This window comes from Vigna unguiculata, chromosome 11, assembly GCF_004118075.2.
Source record: "Vigna unguiculata cultivar IT97K-499-35 chromosome 11, ASM411807v1, whole genome shotgun sequence".
Lineage (NCBI taxonomy): Eukaryota > Viridiplantae > Streptophyta > Magnoliopsida > Fabales > Fabaceae > Vigna > Vigna unguiculata.
In genome coordinates this window covers 27,152,631-27,160,971 of record NC_040289.1, presented here as the reverse complement: position 1 = coordinate 27,160,971, position 8,341 = coordinate 27,152,631, and positions in this window count along the sequence as shown.

Sequence of the window (8,341 nt, the reverse complement as noted above, 5' to 3'; positions counted from 1 at the left end):
CTTTGTTGGGTCGTCTTGGTGGTTGTTGTTGTTGTGGTTCATCATCATCATCATCATCATCCTCTTCATCTTGATGACTTTGGACATTTTGCGGATGATGAACCGTTATTTGTGGTGATTGGAAAGGCATTGGCGGAGGATAGAATGGCATTGATGATGAACATCCTGGATAATAGGTAGATGGTGGTGTCATAGTTGTGGTGTCAAACATATGTGATGGACCAACACCATAACTTGACTGATGCGGGAAGAAACCATATGAGGAAGGGACATGTTAGAATGAGGTGTTTGGTGGGTTGCCAAATTGAGGATGTGAATGTCCAAACATTTGACCTTGACCCATAGGCGATTGTCCGAAAAAGGGTGGGGGATGATGTATGAAATATGAAGAAGACCCAACATGGCTAGTGTAGGGTTGTGAAGCAGGCTGGGAAGGTTCTTGTGACATAACGTACTGCAAAATAAATAATATGGTTATGTCCATGAATAAGTATGTATGATAAACAGATGTACAACATTGTAGTATAAATAACCTCATCGTCGGAAGATTTTGTCGATGGAGATATATAACGAATAGTGTGTTTATGTACCACTGCATATACGGTGTTTCATCATGCAAATGGTCGTTTCTACTGAACGGTGTACCTTGAATGATTCGATTTTGTCGATCATTCCAAATTGCAATCCACTGGTGATGATGTGCTACCCAATCTCTGTCATTTCTCTCCCTCAAGTCATCCTTGTGAACTTGATCCAAGTTAACTGGCTCGGGCGGAAAGTTTTGTCTTAAACCAAATTGATGCATGACCATATCCGCCTAATGGATTTCTACTGTCGCGAAGCAAATTATTGGGACTGTTGCTCTGGACACCGAAGAGATGTCAACCACAATCAATCGACTAACTTTGTGTTGAATGTAAGGCCTCCACAAGAACTGAAACAAAATTGTAGATATTAGTTTGAAATGTTAAAAAACAAAAAGCTTTGAATTACCTTACGTATTACATGTCTTGTACGTATTTGATCAAATCTCAATCAAAATTCAGTAACTGAAATTGAAGCTGGATTTATCCGATGCGTTACGTTCATCCACCTAAAAAAATGTAGCAATTTCAAGTTAGTTAAATGACAAGAAAAATAATAATTTAAAAGTTAGCTTTTTACCTTCTACAGACAGGGAAATTATCCCCATCAGCCACCTCCTAATCATTTAAAGGTTGAAGTTGTGGGGTTATAGAAGTAATCCTCTCCTAAGCCCAACATTGTAACAAAATCATGCATCCACCAATATTTTTCTTGGCATAGGGGAATGTCATGATCTAGGCAACGATATAGGCAGGCCAAAACTGCAGACCCCCAACTATAATTCTTGACTACATTCAAGTCAGCTAGCCTAACTAGATACATGAGATGTACCCTAGTTGCAGACGTGTATGGCATTAAAATGCTTCCAATCAATGTGAGAATGTACGCTCTCGCATATTGAGCAATAACATCATTGTTTGCATTTGGTGGAAGCTGTTGTAAAGTAGTGTTTAACCAAGATACTCTATTTGAGTTCCCTCTTATCACCGTTGGTGGTGGAATGACACCTAGATGTTCATGGAAGGTGGAGAATATGTCTTGAACTATAGTGGGACCAGTGACCACATCTTCGTCTATCGGCATGCCAAGGAGGATGGCTACATCCTCTAGTGTCACAGTGGTCTCTCCATGGGAGAAGTGAAATGTGTGAGTTTATTATCTCCACCTTTCTAATAAAGAACTGATGAGGAAGTGGTTCACATCCATGTCCGGAATATACAAGGCGTGTCCGAATGATACTTAAACCTTGAAAGTAGAAGCAACGAAAGAAGTGATGAAGTTTTGAATACTCTTCCACTGCGCGCAACTTGAAACAATTTTCTGCCAATCCAAGCACAATGCATAAACCAAAGTGATGAATATGGGCGCAAGTTGAAACTATTTGTACCAATGCTAACATTTTATTCACGTGAATGCACAATGCAGTTGTCCATCAATGCATTATTTTTCGTGCAATGCATTATTTTTTTCGTGCAATGTGGTTGTCAGTGCATTCACAAAAAGCTTTAAAAGCTGCCACTAATTTACACCATTGCATGCAAATTTTGAACTGTGCATGGCATAGGGAGTAGGAGGAATCTCTGAATTCCACTATTGACCCCGAATTCTTAGTGTAGCGCAGGACATCACAGTCAAAGAAAATAAATGCGAGTGTGATGGTGTCAGCGATTTGGGAGGGCGAAGTCGTCATTATTGCGGGCAACACCCAATTGGAAGTCGTCATTACTACGGATGACAATCAATTGATGTCGCCAGGCCGCCTAACGGATTCATTTTAATGCACCAAAGTCGTCCTAACATGCACCGGTTTCAATTTAATGAAGTCGTTCGGTTATTTAATGAAGTCGCGTGGTTTAATTAATGAAGTCGTGGGCTATTTAAAGAAGTCGTGTGGTTTAATTAATGAAATCGCGAGTTTTAAGACAAAATCGTTGCCATTAATGGCGGCTTCTGTGCATTAAAATGAGGTTATTTATTACAAAACTGTTGGCATTTATAGCGGCTTCTGTGCATTAAAACCGGATAATAAATGTGTTGTTGTGGCCTGGACACGAATTAAGTTTCTCGATTTATTTATACTGCTTTCAACTCATTCAATTTTTTCTTACCTTATTATTATTATTCTCTTCACCAAAGTTGCACTCTTCACCAAATTTGCATACAAATGGCCGATCAATTGAGTCAATCTCCAGATATTTTGCTTGATTTCAATGAAGATGAGTTGGTTACCAACCAATATACTATCCATACAACATATCATAGTGGCTCATCAAGTCACGCCTCAGTTGAAGCTTCAAATCCAGTGAGTGAAAATTCACTATGTATTGGCATGTCTTTTGACACAAAAGAGTCCACAGTGTCATATATCAAGCAATACCATATCGATAATGGTTATAGATTTGTGGTTGTTGAGAGCAAATCTGAAAAATTTATATGTCGATGTGTCGACTAAAAAAAAGGTTGCCCGTGGCGTTTACAGGCTGCTTATAGCAAACGGAGTTTAAATTGGGAAATTAGAAAGATTGACGGATCACATACGTGTTTGTCAACCATGCAACCTGCAGATCACGTCAATCTTGATTCCAACCAAATTGGTTATATTGTGATGAACTTTGTAAAGGAAAATCCTTCCATACCTATCAAAAGTTTGGTAGCTGAAATTAAAAATCGTTTCGGATATTCAGTTTCATATGACAAAGCTTGGAATGGTAAGCAAAAAGCGCTTGCGAAGGAGTTTGGAGATTGGGAAGAGTCTTACAATGAACTTCCCAGGTGGTATCAAGCTGTACAAGAAAGCAATCTCGGCACAATAATTCAATATACTGGACCTTCTGTACTTGTAAAACCTCACCCTTCTTGCTATATTATGGAACGCGTATTTTGGTCTTTTGGACCATGCATCCAAGGGTTTAATTATTGCAAGCCAATTGTCCAAGTAGATGGCCCATTTCTCATAGAAAGATATCAAGGGACATTACTAACAACACTAGCTCAAGATGGGTCATATAATATATTCCCTTTGGCCTTCGCGATAGTGGAAGGAGAAACAAAGGAAACCTTAATATGGTTTTTTCAACTCTTAAGGGAGCACGTTACACCACAATCAAACCTCTGCTTGATAACAAACATGGGGAAAGGCATATTGGCAACCCTACAATATGAAGAACTACAAGGGAAGCAAATGAACTGTAATCAATATACTACATATGTCATATTGATTTAAATTTCAACAAAAAAATCAAGAATCACGAATTGAAAAACTGGTTAAAGAGTATGGGTAATAAAATTTTTCTTTCATTCACCATATTGAATAATTAAACTAACTAATATAATTGCATTTTTACAACTTATGAGGTGAAATAACCCATATTGGATGCTAAATTGGCGGCTTTGAGATCACATTCATCAGAAATGGCATCTTGGATCTATAGGATACCACTACAAAAATGGACTCAGGCCTACGATGGGGGTAGTAGATTCAGACACATGACAACAAACCTGGCAGAATGTATGAATTCTATTTTAAAAAGAGCTCATTCATTACCAATTTGTGCTCTAATTAAGGCAACATTTGAAAGGACCGCTACATGGTTTGTTGAGAGAGGGGTTAAGGGAGACTCCATATTATGAGCAGGCCACCAATATCCCGAGGAAATTAATGCTATTATTTGAAAAAATCAACAACAAGCAAGAATCACCAGTGCAGTAAGGGCTTTTTACCCTAGTTATTTTCCTCATTTTGCCTCGGGTCTAGAACCGAGGCATATTGGGACGAAGCCAAAAGGTACCCCTTTTGGCCTCGGTTATTACCCGAGACCATAGAGTCCCTTTTATGCCTCGGTTCTAATGAACCAGAGCTATAGGGTTCCTTTTCTGCCTTGGGTCCATGAGAACCGAAGCCATATGGTAAATGTAGAAACTTCCGCAGATTCTCCCATGTGCATTCCTCCGAGTGTGACAGCTATTACGGCAGCCACCGTTGCAGTAAGACCCGTAGAATTTAATTAATTAAATAAATAATTAATTAATAAATACAGGAGGAGTAATAATTATGACATTAAATTATGGTTGGTATGATGTGGAAAAGTGTTAGCTCATGTGGTTGAGAGCACTTTGATTGTGCGAGAGGACTTGGGTTTGAGTCCTATGTATGCTAACTTTTATTGTTATGATTTTATTATTTAAATCTATGAAAACATGTTTTTGTATATTATGATAATTGAATTGTGATTCCTAGCAAGAAATATGAATTGGTTAAGTGGTTTGATATAGACTTGGTGATTACATGGTTGTGGGTTCGAGCCTTGGAGAACTTACATTAAACTTTATATTTTTGGCATTTTTGGTTTTGACGTGAATATGGAAAGGTGGGAAGGAAACCTAAGTGAGTGGGCAGCCAAAGGAAGCTGAAAGGGCAGCCATAGGGAGGGATTGAATGGCACATTATGTCTTATTCAATGCCATTTTCGTTTTGGTAATTAATCACTTATTTTAGGCACACTTTAAAAAGGAAAATTAGGTTAAGGGCTAAGGTTTGACAAGCTGGGAAACTATACCTAAAGAGAGAGCGAAAATCTGAGAGAGTATGAGAGGTTCTGGTGTGATTTTGCGTTGCTGAATAGTGAGGAAGCAAGGAAGGTGGGTGATCAAGGGGGAATCTTACAAATTGTCAAGCTTAAGCGAAGGAGAACCAGGTTAGGGGAGCTGGACTCCGCTGTTTTTGCTTCAAATAATATTGTGATGTGATGTATGTTAATTTATGGTGCATGTATACTGTTAAATCTTGGAATACTGCGTTTCTGGGAAATTCCTAGAAACCACCTGACGGGTGATGAACCACCGCCAGGCGCTCATCTGTTCTACACTATTTTGGGGGTTCTGGAAAGGGAACCGCCTGGCGGCACACTCCCGGCCGCCAGGCGACGCTTAGGGTTGTTTCAATTTCTGGGTTTGTGGATGAAGCGCCTGGCGGGGCTGGTTGAATCGCCAGGCGGCGCGGGGCATTTCTCCGATTTTGGGTTTTTCTGAGGTTCTGGACTAAATGTAATCAGGGCAAAAGTCAGTGGGGAACCGTAAAGGGTGATAATGTTAACTAATAGTAGGCATGGACACCTAATTAGGGGCTTAATTGAATGGAACAGTGTATGTACGCTTAGGGTTGAAGGTGTTATCTTGGATTGCTATTGAACTGAATTGTGGTGAATTGGATATAGGGATAAGGATTAGTATAATTAAAATATGGAGTCGTCGTGATTGTACTTGGACTGGATTACGTGAAGTGGGAAATCACAGAGGTGGAGAAATAGTGGGGTTTTGGATGCGGGAAGAATCTGGGAAATACCCAGATGGCAAGCACCGCCTGGCGGCACGTGGGTTGGCCCCCAGGCGCTCGCGCAGTAGCAAAGATACTGCAAGTTGAGGTGTTATGCGCTGAGGATGGATTCTGCTGTACTGGGTTGGAATCAACCGGGGGAAAGTTTTAGTGATGTTTGGGAAGGTTGACGAGGGAGTCGTGCATGAGTTTCAAGAGGGGGTTGAATTGCTTTAGGAAGGAGAGATATTAAATTATAGGGGCCTCCCTTGTTGTCGGGTAATAGTGATTCTGAATAGTGAAATAGTTGAGGGAGGAGGGGATTAAAGAATTGACCAATTATCGGGAATGAGAGCTCAAACAGCAAAGTGGACTTGGCAATAACTTAGGTGTAATGAATTTAGGAGTACTAATAAGCTAAGAATGGAGGAGTTTAATGTTAGAACTGAATGGGTGCTGCTTCCAAGTTAGGATGTCGAGGACCTTATCATTGTTAGTAACCATTTAAGTAATAATTCGGGAATAGATCAAATAGAGATATGATAGAAACTGTGTTAAACTTGAATAGTAAAACTAGAGTATGTTGTACTGTCATGACGCCTGGCGGTGGGATCTGGACCGCCAGGCGGTAGCAAAATCACAGAGGGGTCTTAGTGCTTGGTGCGCCTAGCGGCAAAGGCAGTTCCGCCAGGCGGTTGCTGTTGCGAGAACGATTTAAAAAGCGTTGTGCGCCTGGCGGCACGTGTCCCTCGCCAGGCGATTTATACTGCTGCAGCTTTGAGTTTTGTTTATGAATTTGTGATCTACGGTGCGTCTAATGATGCTTTAAGGGTGAGATTGTTGTTGTTCCTGGAGTTGTGGCTCGGAACGTATCCCTTGAGTTGTGGTTCGGGATAGGGGTTAAGCACGTGGTATTCCTTGAGTTGTGGCTCGGAATAGCATCTCTGGAGTTGTGGCTCGGGATGGCGGATGAACACGAGGAACCCTTGAGTTGTGGCTCGGGTTGGCGAGTGTTGCCGGTGTGAGTGTGCTGGTTGTGGCCAGTACGGATGGGTCCGGATAGATTGCCCTCCTCAGTTGTTGGCTGACGAGTTTGGTAGTCTTGGGACGATACGGACTATGTTCGCATATGGGAACTCTACCTGGCGTTGCGGTGTATGATCCGTAGCATGTTTTCCCGCATGTGCTCTATCGGTTGTGGCCGATAGGTATGGCAGCAAGTCACCTTGAAGAAATCCTTAGACGTTGTAGAACACGAATAATCTGATTGGGGGTCAGATGGTAGGAATTAAAGAACTGGGTAATGTGATATGTTTATGTTATGTACGCTATCTTGTGTTGATATGCTTATGTTTCTGCAACTTTATTCATGTGATTTAATTGTTAAGCTCACCCTATCTGCGTGTGTGTGGCGATGATCGTGTACGCGGTACACGGGAGCAGATTCTGTTAATGCAGGTGGCTCAGGTGACGCTTAGCCGCGGAGAGGGATTAGATGTGGGGAAAATGCTTATGTTTCTTTATTGCCTTTGAAAACAGTTGTAAACCCTGATGGGTAATTTTATGACGTATTGTTTTGGTATTCGTAGACTTTATTTGATGGTTTAATAAAGTTTTTAAATTTTCCCGCCGTTTTGGGAAAATGAAGTATTATTAAAAGTACGTGGTTTTAATTTAATTCTTTTATTTATTTACAAATCAGTAATATCCTGGCGGGATGTTACAGTTGCCGCCGCAACTGTATGGTGGGCTGCCCATGGACTACTTCCTCTGTGTACTCCACTTCACACACCCTTTGTGTGTCCTCCTGCACCACCCAGTGCACCTCCATCCATGGCTCCCATTGAAACACAACACAAATCCAACAAGGAGAGGTTAAGCCAGAAAAACCTCCTCTACAAGATCAGATATTGGATCCAGAACAATCGGAAGTTCTGCAAGCTCAACACTCGGTTTCGAATTTACCAGGTGTTTCTTCATCGGAATCTGAGGAGAAGGGTGATACCAATGTAAATACCGCATCAAAGGCTACTAATGATGAGATTAACCAAGCGATTTCGAACTCACCCGCGGCGGGAGGTGATTTGCAGTCGATGAACCTGAATAGCGCGACGGAGGCGACGACGCACGATTATTAATGGAGGATGCTGGTCGGCGACAGAGGCAGAGTGTAGTGGTGGTGGCAGAGTGAAGAAATTCGCGCAAAGAGAAGAGAGTTGGGGGAGACGATGAATAGTAGCTAGGGCTCGCGAATTGGGAATTTTAACAGCCCTTATGGCCTCGGTTCAATTAATAACCGAGGCCAAAAGCCCATTTATTGCCTCGGTCCTTAAAGACCCGAGGCCAAAAGCCTGATGTTGATGGCATTTTTGAAAATTTGAAAACTGACGTTGTCTTATATGCTTCGGTTCTGTTGTAACCAGGGCCAAAAGTCCCATTTATTGC